Source organism: Apteryx mantelli, chromosome 9 (assembly GCF_036417845.1).
Source record: "Apteryx mantelli isolate bAptMan1 chromosome 9, bAptMan1.hap1, whole genome shotgun sequence".
Lineage (NCBI taxonomy): Eukaryota > Metazoa > Chordata > Aves > Apterygiformes > Apterygidae > Apteryx > Apteryx mantelli.
The window spans coordinates 3,843,510-3,858,979 of record NC_089986.1 but is presented as its reverse complement, the minus strand read 5'-3'; positions in this window follow the sequence as shown (position 1 = coordinate 3,858,979).

The window sequence follows — 15,470 nt, the reverse complement described above, 5'->3', positions numbered from 1 at the left end:
TGTAACAACAAGGGTTATTTAGGAGCATCTGAAAGGAACATCACGGAACCATAAAGCTCGGTATTTTGTCAGGTGTGCTGCTTTGCTAGAGACAGGATGAATGAATGACACAAATGGGGTCAAAACACTTATTTTTATGCAGCTGTTTGTTTGTCTTCATACTTGAGGTTTCTGACTTTCAAATTGGCACCATTCCAATGCTCATATTCGTAACCCATACATGTTGATTCATAGTCCAAAGAGGCCTGTTAGTAAGTATACAGAACAATATTATGCATATTTTGATGGGTTTTAATACATTCATTCAAAGTCATTTAATTTGGTTGTTAAGAAATGGGATGACGAGAGGGAAAGGAAAAAATAATCAACGTTACAAGTTTTAGTCTGTATCTGTTCCCTTTACATTTCTCTGAAATTAGATGATTCTGCAGCAAAACACAAAGCAACTAACAATAGCTGTCCCAAGTAGCCTCCAGAGGTGCATATAACTTCCCCTTTGGGAATGATGCCAGGAAATGTGCAAAACCATAAAGAATTCTCCCCAAAACTAAACTGAAAATACCCACTCTGCCCAGTCAAAAATTAATAGCAAAATGATCTGATCAAGAGCAGAGTTTAAATATTAACTGAAGTGTACTAAACGTAGTTTATTCTGATACTTGTAGATTAACTGTTTGGTTTGAAAGATACTTGTAGTATACATTTATAAAGGACATAATGGCATCTTCTGTACCTGCTTTATAGAATCACTGGGGATGTTGAACCCTAAAATCTTTGAGAACAGTCTGAAAATAGCAGCTGAATATATTGGAAGACAACAGCTTGCTATATATCAGTAAAGCATTTTTCACTTGGAGTTTAAAGCTGATTTCTTTCAAGGGCTGATCTCAAATAGCAATGTTCACCTCAACCACTTCAAGAAATGGCTTTTTAAAAAGCCCATTTTTTTCTTAAGTGCGGTGTGAGAATTTACAGTTCTGAAATAGTAGAAAGTAGTCAGGAAAATACCAAGATACGAGTCATGACTCTTATTGATTGTGAAGTCTAGAAGATAAGCAAGATCATATGGAACAATTGACCACTAAAGCTGCTCGCAAGGCTTCAGAAATCACAGCATCTCTTTATCCATTTTTAAAAGCTTACTGAAGGTGCAAATGTTCAAGTTCAATTGCCATCACTGGTCCAAAGAATAGGGATATCTGTAGCAGCCCAGCAAACACGGCACCTTTGCACTCCGATAAAAACAAAGATCCTTTTTGGAAAATAGGAAGTCAAGGTGTGTAAGAAATAGCGACACTCACAATAAGAGGTATAACCCATACGTCTTCGTGGGGAAGCTTAGCCCAAATAGTATCTCCCTACAGATGGATCCCCAAAAGACTTGATGGAGGAGTAAGGAGGCCCTGGCAACGCCTCCAAGCTGGGGCTGGGAAAAGGAGGAAAGGGAGCCTTTCACCTGACCGTCTCTGATGTTGCACGTGATCCACATTTATCTGTCCTAGATTCAAGGGTAGGCTTTTAACTTTAGGATTATGCATTTGCTTCTGACCTAAATCTATTACATTGCCTGCTGCCTTATCACAAGCATATCCTTTAATCAATTTTACTTTTGGTGCCGTTCAGCTTGGGTCTCCCCTGACTACTGAATTACGAAACATAGCAAGTATGAGAAACTTGGCTGCGTTGTGCCACAGACAGCACCAAAATATGCAGCTCATCTTTTCTGTTTGTTTCTGACCTAACAAGTCCAGACATTTATTCACAAGTTCGTGCTGTAATAACTGAGGGGCTATTTCCTTTCTGTATTTTTAAGCAGCCTAACCCTTTCTTTGTTTTTCTGAGCAGTGCTAAAATGGGCAGAAGCTGTTATTTCATCGCCCATCCAGCAATGTCAGGACATTTTCTTTCCAAGTTGGTTAACCATTTGGTGACCTTAATAATACGAACGCATAGTTCATATCATTTCTTCCAACATGCATTAACAACCAACAGTTATTTCATCTTTTATCCTATTACTATTCCATCCAGCTCTGTCAAAACCTAGAGCATCTTTTCTCATTCAGATAAATCTAAATAATTTTAAAATCTGTCTAGTTTTACACCCATTGTTCAGCAGTCTGCCTTGGCTCATTAAAAACAGCAGTCCTGGAACGAACCTGGAGGCTAGCTCTCTGAAACTTTCACCATGCAGAAAACTGAGCACTTCATTGCTAACCTGCTCCATCTTTTAGCAGTCTCTGAATCAATATTTTTCTTTGGCCACCTTTGACATGTTACAGCGACCATCTAGCAGCTTAGGTGAACAGAGCAAGCAAATGCAATAGAGGAGAAAGCAAAGCATTAACTGCTCAAAAAAATTCACCTATGCATTTTTGTTACAGATCCATGAGATATTCATAGATATTCAAAACTTTTTTACTTTCATATTCAACTAAAATGGATGTTTTAGGATTTTTAAAATATGTATGAATATTTTCTATGAATAATTTGAAAATAAGAGGTTTTCATATCAAAACCATACCAATAAAATAACTGCTTTCAGTGTTCCTATGAAATATATATCCTTTGCCCATTCAGGATGAAACCCAAATTAAGCCTTTTGAGGTCTAAAAATGGAAAATTACTTTAAATTCATGACTCTACAGCCACCACCTACAATGGAAAAGTATTGTTTTGCTTGGATTTAAATACTTTGGGAATCTGCTTTCAATTAAAAATTCAGACCTTCTAGTTAACACATTATATTCTGACCTAAGGTTGAAATCTTCTGAGATCCAGTAGTAACTATCAAATTTGCTCTTCCAATTCATATGACTTTGTGTTATGTTTAAATTTCTTTGAAACCAGAATTTTGAAAAACTCATGTTCATATCTTCCCATTTTTCAACACTTATATAAAGTTTTCTTCTTCTCATCTTCAGAACTATTATTCCTTTTACAGCAATCATTCTGTTCAAAATAAAAATCCTATTTTTAACTGTGTTTTTAGCTTTAAATCTTCCCAAGTACATTAAGCTCTCCTCTCCAAAATAGGAGAGATTATACATATTAAAAGAGAAAATATGGAAAGCAACCTAAGTTTTAACACAATAGTCATCCTCCTCTGAGTTTCACATTGCAGATATTCCTTATGTAACATCACCTATATATTGTTTTGCTGCTACAATATTTAAGTATTTCTTATGCTTTCTTTCATTATAGTTAATTAGATGAAAAAACATTAATTACATGACCAGGCTAAGTTCTTAGTCAAAGATAAAAGTGACATTATTGCCTTGGTTCTCTTCGGTTGAGAGTACATGCCTTGAGCATTCACCAGTGTTAAATCTAAAATTCTTTTGAAAACGGTAAGTCAAAAATGAAAAATTCCATCAGAAAAACTTGTTGTACAGAGAATGTAATCCTGATCTTTTGAATAAACCAGATTCCCTGCTCAGAAAGTCAGGTTTGATAATAATTATCCTGACATCAGCTGACACTTTGGATGATATACTTTGCTAAATCCAAGAAAACATCAGCATTTTTCATCAAGCTTGATTTTTTCCCTGATCGGTCTAATTAATTCAGTATTTTCCTTGCTCTTTTATGATAACTTCAAAGGTTAGAGCCTCAAAACTTTCATTCACTTCTGTAGTCTTTTACTCATTCTTCCATATAAATCAGAAACCTCAAACAAGATGTGATTTTGGTAATGGACCTATAATAAGAGAAATAAAACAGCAGAGCATCTGTGAATTTACTCTTCAAATGCTTCATGTTCTCATCATGAGGATGTATTTCGAAGATTCATTGCACAAACAAGGATTATATATAACTTCCCAATCAATTCCCTAAACACAGTGGATATCAACAGGATGCCCTTTGGATTGCCTACCTGACCAATAAAAAGATCATGTCGAATGAAAAATGCAGTAGATAAGAACTGGCCTATATTAAAAGTCAATAGAGTTTTGTCATAGCTTTGGAAACAGTAAGTGAACCTGAAGGCAATCATTCCTCAAAAGCCAAGAACGAACTGCAACACTCTAAAGCCAGCCAGAAACCGATCATATGCATAAGATCATTTAAGGTGTATAGGTACATATGATTTATTCAAAGCACACATAAAATAAGCATGAACATAAAATGGAGGCTAAGACAATTTTCCTACTATTCCATTGCTGGTTCTTCTAGTATCCGGCTTCCAATGGCTTAAATGAGACATTTTAGTATTTCACAGTAGCCTGAAGCTTGAAAATGTCCATTCTGTTTGATATTTCTTACCCAGTTGCTTTAACTCTAAGATCAAACATAACTATCTCTGATTCAAAAGAGCCTTGAAACATAAGTCAGTTTTGGGTGAATTTCTGAAATATTTTTAAAAGCCTTACATACCATGGTTAGTAGGTGTTTCAGAAATTTCAGAAAAGGCAGATTTTCAACAAAAAAGTCTTTTTCTTTGAGCCAGCATAGATTGGAAGTTTTTGAGAGCTAAGTTTCATGAAGAAAAGAAGCTTAATTGAAAAGCTACCTTTGCAAAATGAATGTCCTCTTCCCACAATACAGATATTTCAAAAGGCTGCAGAAGGCAAAATGAAAAGCAGGCTGGTTGTAAATGCAACACTATATCTTTTTTGACTTAATATTCATACATTTTTTACCACATGTGTATCTCTGATATAGAGGCAATTGAAATTACCTAGCTTTCTAGCAAAAGAGAGAAGCGTACAACCTACCAACCTACTGAAAAGAGGTGAAAAAGGTAAAATAGCAATAGTAGATGCAAAAATAAGTTACACATACACACCAAAAATAAAAAATAAAAAATCCAAGCTGGATAGAGAAGGAAAAGCCTCCCAAGAATATTATAGAGTAACCCAAGTACTTACAAGCCACAGGTACAGCAATGTAAATCTTTGGGTACATTTATGGACCATAGGTAGGGACAAACTTTTCTACAGTTTAATACATTCTCTGATCGTAACATGTTGCACTTTTCACTGATGTTAAGGCCAAATTCACATACAATATTGACTGTTATATAAACTGTTTTTATGGGAGAGCAGTAGCCAGTCTTTCCTGCTCATGAAAAAAGAGGGAAGAGAAGGCAAGCAAGAACCAACAAATTACAAGAGGTAAAAGTCCATCAATCAAGGCAGCCAGCAGTACGCTGATGACTGACAAATACAAGGCACGTATGCTACTATAATCTCAGCACCAGAAAACTCTAAAATATAAAGCGGAAAGTTACTGTCTTATGGAATATGACAAAGTTAACACCAGCAAAACTTGGAAATTGTAGAAATAACCAACTAGGAAAGAAATAATGAAACCACATTAGAGAGGAAAGGCTGGTATCTAAGACGGCAGGCGCAAGAAGAGGCAGGATTGGTATTTGCTGATAAAGTAGAAGAAATATATCAAACCCAGCATCAGCTGTTGTGTAGGAATAACTCACCATTATATCATTAGTTTTGTCAGAGACATCATATGGAATCAGAGCGCCAGGCTGCAAGGCACCAATATAGATATACACACGCCGAGAAATAGATGAGGAGGGAGACTAGGAAGAGAATCACAGTCAGAGACAAGTCATGTAGTAGAAAGGCACTTTAGATTATATTTGAAGAAAATCTTCTCATCCCACTGCCCCATTTTCATTCTCTTCTGCACTGCTGGCCTGAATCCCTACGCTCTCTTCTTTCGGGAACAGATCCTCGGGAGAGCTCTGCTGTAAATCAGGGGGAGAGCTCGCCCTTTAGAGCCAATATTTCCTCTGTTTGCAGAAAGATCACATCTTATCCCAACATTATTAATGTCAACTGTTTACAACCAGATTCCTAAAATATGAAATTGAGCAGGTGACCTCTGTAATCGGTGCAAAGGAGCTCGTGCCCGGCCCATTTCAAGCTTCTTGCTTTATTACTGTAATTAATACATGCATGCATCATTTCAGCTTTTGTCCTACACTTGTTCTTTAAGAGATTTAAAAGCGTATGCTCAGTTGCACATTATAAATTGTAATGAGAATTGGAGGCTTTCCAAAATATATGCCTCACCAAGTTATCTCGGCAAGAAAGTCAGTGCATACAAGCAAAGATAATTAAGTCTTGGGAAAACTGTGTCAACCTACAGTAGAGTTACTTCAGAGTTTCCTGAAGCTCATTGGTGTCCACCACACACATGTATATACTCGAGAGAGTAAATTTGGGCCCCGCTGAAACCAAGGATCCATCAGCTTCAGCAGGGTGTGAATTTTATACAGCAGTTGTTAGAGCATTTGCATTCTTGGTGTTTAAGGAAAACATGAACACTGCATATGTGTTTTTAGATAAGTAATTCTGATCATCTTGTGAATGGAAAGTATTTTTCTCAAAATTCTACTTATATCACTGTTAGTCTCATATACATTACTTACATAAAACTTCCTAGCCTATCCCCATTTAAGGGCAAAAAAGCAGTGGACGTCACTGTCTTAGGGAATAAGAGAAACAACTTGTAAGTGAAGGATTCCTCAGTGTATCCTCATATCCACTATCAATGTAAATACTAATTTTTTTTTTTTTTTACAGAATGAAATTTAGATATATTTTTCTGTTGCCTTTCAAGTATTCAGTCATTTATTAACTCATTGCAGCTAATCAACAATCAGCAAAACTGGTGTTCTTGTTTTTGGCTATGACCTCAAGCCTCATCCTGCGAGACCCATTTACTCTTTCTTATTAGCTACTTCTTGTTCCTTGGCCAAATGATGCTACTTGTCCTGGGAGAAGCACTTCTGTGCTGACCATATATTGCGACTGCTCCCTCTTCTATCTGAAGGAACATGCTGCTCGTTTTGATGCATTTCAAAGGCTGGCATAAACAGCAATACCATTGACCGCTCTGCCAGAATGAGATTTTATGGTCCAGTTGTCAAAGGAATAACTGGAATCCATTTGGCGCATGCAAAAACCTGTTAGCATGGGAATTACCTGTGACTGCCACAGATGACAAGCGTTAATTAAGGGGTTATCCTGAAGGAGCAGTGGCGCTGGAGGGACCCGTTACCTGCCTGGCTTTACGAGCAAACCATTTTCATCGTGACTTCAGCTCCTTCCTGGGCTGAGGGAAGTGGTACTTCCAGCCTTCATGGTTAGGATTTCAAAGAGAAAATAAAAAATAAAAATTTTAAAAAAAAAATTTTAATTAAAAAAAAAGGCATCAGCAGCAAAACAGAATTGAAATGTGATGTGCGATAAGAGTTCCAAGGGCAAAGAACAACGCAATTACAGCTTGAAGCATTTGCTGAACATCCAGAGTTACAGCGGTGTTAAGGTATCTCCGCAGCCCCAGCATCTCCCGACCAAGGCCAGAGAGGTGACGGACGGACGGACGGAAGCGATGTTCTCCCTCGGGCTGCCATGGCAGCTCTCCCATCAGCTGCCGATCAGTGCGGGGAGCCCCATTTCCCCGCGTTGTTAATCTTGTCGGCAGTGTTGGCATCCCTCACGTTCGGCAGGACAACACCCGGGTTAGCTTTCCAACGACCTCTAAGCTATGCTGACGTGCTGTACGAAGCACACCTTCCCGTGCGCATTATACAGCCCGGCGGGAAGACGTGATCACTCTCAGACGTGCACCTCTCTTATAAATGTGCAGTTCATTTTAAGAGTGACTTAAGAGCAATTTTTACATTAAGAATGTGCAGCTGAGAGTGTGATTGCTCACACATTTTATGTCGCAGGTTGTCACTCAGCAAATGATGTACCTGTACAGGCCTAATTTCTGGGCAAAGTCCGACCCAATGGAGTCGGGATCCGACGGAGCAGCAGAGTCCACATTAGCTCACGTACGACGCTCGCGCTGACACAGTAACGACATACAGAGGAGCTGCAAAATGATCAGATGGCAACGAGCCATTACAGTCAATGATGCTGAATATAAAGGGGAAAACTTTGGTCACAAAATTAACCACAGTATTCCTATTAATTTCATAGATGCTAAATTTTCACCTATATAATAGAAAACTTAAAAAGGCCTGAGGATTCTCAAAGCTTCTGAGGTGGTTTAAGGCGCTCATTAGTTGTCTATTGAGATTTCCAGAAGAGCTGAGGTGTCTTTTAGGTGAGACATTTGACTTCTGCTCTAATAAAACTCCCGAGCTTCCGACATTGTCTGACGTGAAGCCCAACACCCTGGTCCAAAAGATGTTTATGCACTGCATCGACTGGTTAGTGCAAGTTCTTGTGAATTATATCCAGCACTTCTAGAGTCAGTTCAAAACCATCTTCCTCTACAGCCCAAGCGACCAAGACAAGTGCTCACTTTCCAAGTATATGGTACTTGGGCATGATCAAACACAATAAAATGATTTAAATGCAAGTGCATTTCCATGTATAATGTAACCATACAATTGTCTTTCAAGCACTGCTATTAAAAGCACTGCTTATCATATCCTTCTCTTTGTGGTTATTCCCAATAAACTTATTTGTAGGTCCTGATTTATCAAAATCCTTAAAAGGTGCATAAATTTAGATTTGTGGGAAAAGGCATATAGAAAAATTATTAAAGGAAGTCATTTAATGACTTTATAACTTCTACAATACTAGATCACGAATTGAGTACATGACCTATAATTAAAAGTAGACACGCATTTATTTATATATGGTATTTATCTATAAAAATACCATACTTAAATGGATTTTCTTAGTAGCTGAATCATTAAATTTTGTCAAGAACTATATAGCCATGTTCAAAATAGATAGCCTAAAAATCGACTTTGATTATTTGACAGTGAGTTACAAAAGTGGAGATAATTATAGAAAGTAGGAAAACGTGCGGGGACAGAACCTTACAGGTGTGAAACAAAAAAGCTCGATTGAACTTGGGAGTTAAGGTTTACATTAGCTGAGGGTTTTATCCATGAAATGCAAGACTAAATCAGAACAGTGAATCACAGTGTAAAAAATCCCCATGAACAGGAGCCAGATGCGTTTTTCCTGAGGTAGTCATCTGTAACCACTCTCCATCTGACTAAGTTTTGTACTGGAAGGAGGAGGGATTTCTAGGGCCATCAGCAACTGTGTCACACGCAAGCAAATATTATTCATTGCAGATAACGCTAGAAACATTAGAAATATATCTACTCTAGACAGACCCACTGAGCACAAATGCTGCTGAGGGCTGAACCCTCTCCAGGACCTGATTTTTGGTGAAAGCAGGTGGGGCTCTGCTCACGAGGAGGTCCAAGGAAGCTGCGAGAAGTCCTCTCCCATGTTGTGAATTATATGGCTACGCCCCAAGGTCTCCAGTTTCAAAGTGTAAGTGGGTCCATCACGTCTACAAAGCGAAGCACCTGGGAAAGCGTTTTCAAAAGTTGAGCCCACGTACCACAGCTTTTTGTCAGGCCTTTCCGATTCCCTCGTCTTCCTGAGGACAGGACTGCCATCAGGGACAACGTCTTTACGACTAAATCAGCACAGCACAGCAGTACCTATTAACATGCCTAACGAGACATACCACCATCAGATGTACCACTGAACAACATGTTTGCAGCCTCCCAGGAAAGAAGTGATACTTGACTCAAAAGACCATAATTATGGTTGAAAACACACAGTTTTATCACTTTGCTCAATCAGCCCTTTTCTTAACCTTTATCAAGGTGCCTTTTTTCCCCCCAAAGGTTTCCTTCTTTTATCCTCACAAAATTTCTTTACAATTATGCCCCGACTAACTATAATTCTTCTTACAGATTCATAAGCTTTTCTCTTGGTCACACGGTATGATATTCTGTGCAATACAGGCCCAAAAATTACATCTTACAAAATGCTTCTGTAACAAGGCCAAACACACTATTTAGTAGTAGTTCAGAGTTCAAAAATCCATATTTTACTTTTTTACTTTTATACTTTTCAGAGTTTCAGAGATACTTCCGTGAATACTTTCGATCTTCTGAATTCAAAGCTTAAAAATGTTGAATGTTCATTTTAACCCCTTTTATGATGTCTCTTCACCCCTTCCAGTATAGTAAATGAACAATAACCTCGGTTTTTTTCCTTGCTAAATGCTAACTTTGATTGTCTTTTGAAAAACTACAACTGACAATTGGAAAGAATAAAGAAAAAAGAAGTTGGAGAACTAAGAATAGACACAGAACACCAAATTAAAAAATAGATATACTTTTCATTAAAAACACAAACACTTTTTGGAAAAAATTCATGCAAAAGTTTTCAGTTTTAAGAAAAAGACAACTTTTTGAATTAAATCTCAAGCAGATATTAAAATAGCTTTATGCATATGATTTGAGGACACAGTTACCTTCCACACCCACGAGGGTGCGGACGCCTACCAAGCACTGGCTCTGTTTCCGGAAGGCAGGAGAGCGCCACGCTCCCATGCTGCCTGAGTGACCACACGTGCACGGAGATGAGCAGTTATGCAGACGGGGCACCATCCTGGCTTGGCAGCCCATAATTCCCAGCGCACCGTAAAGAGGGCTCTGACGATCTGAACCTGGGTGAAAACACAACAGACCACAAAACTGTTGCCTAGAGAAAGCGTCTGGTAATACTGCTGCTCCTTCAAGCATGGCAGGGGGAATTAGACACAAAGACTGTAATGAGAAATAAATGGAGAAAGATGAAATTAAAATTTTGGAAACAACTGGAGCTAACAAAAAGTGATAGGTACCTGATCTTATTAAGCATGTGCAATGCTGGTGTCGTCCGCAGGAGAAAGCCGAGGCCCCTCGGCGCTGTGCCTTTAGCGTGGTCTGCAGCACTCTGGTCCATGTGCATAAAAGCTGCTGGGACACCAGCATCACTGGGGGCGGACAGCTCGCGATAGCACCATGCAGCAGGCCCCCTCCCTACCCCGGCACTAGGCAGGGAAGAGCCATTGGCTTGGTTTGGACCCAGGTCTCCACCACCCGTGCAAAAAAGAAAGCACTCAACTGTATTTCGGCATTTAGGACAATATATCTCTTCAGATGCATACCTTGAATCACGCCTTCAGCCCCTGTGTGATCAGAATTACAGGGGCAGACAATTCAAACGTATAGACTGCTCCTACTTCAAAGGAAAAGCTATAGAAAAACATTGCAGCCAGTTACCATCCGTCCATCTGCACACCCTTCACGGTGATGCAACACGCATGAGCAAACGCAGCAGAGATCCCTTAAGCCCTCTCAGGACACACAGCAACAAAGACAACAAGGTGCTCTTACTGTTAACAAGATACTGCTAAATGAAAAGATTTGTCATGGTAATACAAAATGTAAGGAAAAGGGCACTGCTTCAAAATTGAAGCCAACGTGACCAATTCTTCTTGAGCAAAACAAGATAAAGGCGCATTTGTAAGTGAGGATACATACAACAGCTAGCCTAAAGAGCAAAGACAATATCAAAATAAAAGAAAAGAAGGGAAGGAGGCTTGCTTAAGAAAACCATAGACAGGAAAATAAAATCAGATATAATAGCTCTCTTGGGGAAAAGAGTATGGAGTCAGAACAAAAGAAAGTGCCTTACCAAGCACAAACAAAAGAAGATGGATGGTAGCAAAAAAGGACTCCAAAGATGGAAATAGTAGATGGTTGCAAAAAGCCATCCAGTCAAAGTAATTCCGGGAGGTACTTAAAGAGAAAATGTCATTTTGCAAGAATGTGTGCACGATCAAAACATGTCCCCCTCTTGCAAAGTAGTTGGCGAATTCCTGTGTCCTTTATCCAGCTTTTCAAAGAGGACTTGAATGTACAGCCTGATTTGAGACACTATCGTCTGGTCTTGGTTCACATCAATATCATTATCCACAACGGTTTTGTATTTTTCCCCGCAACGGCGTTTTGTCAGTCAGCCAACACAGCAGCCCAAAGATAATTGGCAAGCTTCTCTCAGAAAACAAGCCCTTTCCACACCGAGAAACTGGAAACCAAACCCCACAGAGCAGCACGCAGATAGGTACGCGTTACATTCTACTCTTTTTAACTATATTCAAAACAGATCAGCTTAACATTTAAGAACAGGTCTTTTTTTTTTTTCTCTGAAAAAAATACTGAGAGTTAAAGTTTCCTAATGTGAACATCTAAGGGTCTCAATTTAACATCCATTGAAATCAATGGAAAAAAAATAAAGTAATTGGTGTTTTTGTGTTGATTTCAGAGCTGTGAATCAGGTTCCAACACATTAATTGTAAAGCGCAAATAGAAATGAGATTCCTTTGTTGCATTAATATTTTTATTATGGATGGTTGTACAAAAGCCAAACAACAGACTTAGCAGCACCATAAAGTTAACCTTCCAGAGAAATATCTTGCTCCTTTGTCCTAACCAGATACGTGTAAAGAGATGGCTCATAAAATATTAGAGCTGGCCAGAAAAATAACCCCAAGTCCTGCGCATCCTCACTGCGTGAGCAAAATTTGGTTTTACTCAGTGCTGGAGAGAATCTAAAAATCTGAAATATTTTCATGGGAGAATATTGTTTTAAAGAAAGTGGACTCAGTTAGCAGTTTGAGAAAGTGCATTTGTCTTGATAGTTAGATTGGAATGACCCAGAGAAAAAAAGGGAATTTGGTTTTAACAAAAATGCTTTAACCACCTGTATTCGGTACCTGCTGGATGTCCACACACACACACACACGCTCCCCCGGAGCAGCGCGCGAAAAGCGGCTGCTGCAAAGCTCGGCTGAGGATCTGCCCTCCGCGCCTCTCCGAAAACGGCTGAGCCAGTTACCTTCCTCCCCGCCCTCGGTGTGCGGATACCGGGGAGACTTTCTCTCTTATTGCTAGCTAGAAAGACAACAAATTGAGGCATCCAAAACTTCAGGCATTTGCATGCATTGAACTGAGATTAAAAAAAACAACAGAAATGGTAGAATTGTCAGAGTAGATAATAAACTCTCTTGATCCCCTCTACAGATTTCCACAGCAAGCACGTAGCTTTTCCAATGCATTGTTAAAAAAAGCTATTTTTCTTACCATGACAACAACATATATTGCATGTTCATAAGGGTTTCCCCAGAGTATCTCTGAGTAAAGAAAGCTGTCTGGTATTTATTTTCTGTGGATTTCTGACTGGGCCAAAAAATGTTTTCAGTTGCCGAACGCAGTCTATGTAGTAATAAAACAGATATTTCACTGGAGAAGAAGTAACTATGCCATAACTGGTGGGGATGCTTGGGGCAACCAGGGCCGTACCCAACTGCTGCCTCCAGACAAGCTGCTCCTTCCCGGACAGGACGGAAACAGACTTGGCTTGGATATATTTTTGCTGCCAAATCCCTTCTTTATAAACCATGAATTTAATTTCTTTGAAATTTCTGTTCTAAATAGCTGTAAACAGAGGTTTTCCAGCCCCTCTGAGGGGCTCTTTGACACCTGCTCCAAGGCTCGTTGGTCTTCACTCACCTTTGCCGGGTGGTCAGCGAAGCATCTCCTTCTGAACACGGGCATGGAAGAAATGGGGGGAGGTACTTTTGTTCAGCCACCTATTTTTGCATTGGACAATAGCTGAAGTATTTTACATTAACGAAAATATAACGCAAAGTTGCATGTAAATCCTATATTTAAACATCTTCTGTCATAGGGAAAATAAAGTTACTATAAATATTCTTCCACTGACCAGGCAAACGAAATCAAAGCACCCCCAGATCTGAAGGGAAGCCCCGGCCTGGAGCTGTGCGGGTAATTGGTGGTGGTGGTTCACTGCCTGATGCGAGGTTTAGCACGTGTTTTGGTGAACCTTCCCACTTCTCCAGTTTTGCATTCTCTTACGGGAAGAAAAAAAAAAGAATAATAAAGATATCTGGGAGGGAGAGAGGGAGAATATGACCTATTTTTAGAAGTAAAGTCCTTAGATGTTAAAATACATAGGTACAATGAAAACAAATCTAACTAATTTATTTTAAAATGCCATGAAATTAACTTTGAGTTAGTCTTTAGGTTTTTCAGTTCACCGTAGATTTCTTTTTGCCAAAAATGATTCCAAGAATTTAATAAAAATGTCTTTGAAAAAGTGACTGATGAAAACTTCCACATTTACTAAATAAAATGCTTAACCGACATTTGCTTGCCCCTGTGATGAGAAAGAGCATCCCATTTGTGCCAGCGAGAGCAGCACATTATTAATCCCTAGCTAAATCTTGATGGGAGTGAGGAGAGGTGATCCTAGGAAAAAGGCTTTCTGCAGAAAAGGGCCTCTAAGGTCCTCAACACTTCATGCCAGTGTGAATAATCTGCACGCTAATAACTCAACGGGGAGGATGAGAAGTTTTGCTTTAACAGATTAACCCTCAGGTTATAGTACAAAAACACAGTAGCTAAGCTGCTTTTTTCACTAAATGGATATCATTTTAACACCATTTGAAGGAAGCAGGTTCTGTTTATATCCACCAAATATAACCATTTAAAATTCAAGTTATTCACTCCTCCCACATTGTTCTCCCTTCCCCTTCATTAAACAGCATTTTTGTCCTGTGCAAGGACATTGGCCGTGAAACAATTATTTTATCAGTTCTGAAGGTGGTTGATTTTAACTCCCAGATTTGATAAATTACATGTTAAATGTTTTTAAAGAATAGTATATAAAATGCGTACAGAAAATCAACTTTCCTTCTTGGACTATTGATTAAGCAGATTCTTATGTACTGCACCATGAATGCTTGCAGTCCACTGGGATTGGGGATGTTCAGTTACATGGTTGAAAACATTAAAAAAAAGGGAAAGGAAAGGAAAGGGAAAAAAAAGGAGCAATGCCTCTGAAAGTTGCTTGAGGTCATAAAGAGAAATGCATACTTATCAGAACTGACATCAAGAAAAAGATAGGGAGGAGCTGAGTTATCTTTAGTGCGATAACAGCAATGGAAAACCATTATCAGCAGAATTTCAAAATGTGTATCAGGAGTTCTTCATGCACTGAAAAAGCCGCAGGCTCTCCTAAATGTGCTGGGTTTATCCTGTCCCACATTGATTTTGGAGTGAGAGTTAAATTTAGGCACTGTTTACTTTTTGTTTAACTTAGCAGTTCAGTAGCTTTCTCGGTTACGACGATGGCAATGAGTGTGGATTAACATGACATTTCCATGTTGGCTACTTTTAGGCCCCTAACGGGCACTTCTTCAACCCTAGCACTGAATGGACATCTGGCCATATTTTGGCACACAAGAGAAACTTTTCTGGTCCAGAACACTCTCTCTCTCTCTCTCTTTAATGCTTTACAGTGGCAGCTGTTGGCAAACAGCCCTATTTTAACAGTTATCACTGTGATAACCTCAATTCTCTCCTCACTTACTTTTCTGTTGCTCCTCCCTGACTCAGTCTTCCCTCTCCTTCCAGTTTTCTCTCTTCTTCCACATTTTTCAGGAGCATCTGCCTAATGCATTCTAAGTGTGTTTTTTTCCCCCCTCTGGTTTCCTATTACTTGTCCAACGTCCTGTTTCAGTCAAACGTCAAATCCCTCTTTATTAGCAATGATTTTACTGATAGCATTCAGTTATGCTATGTCCTTGCATTGCCC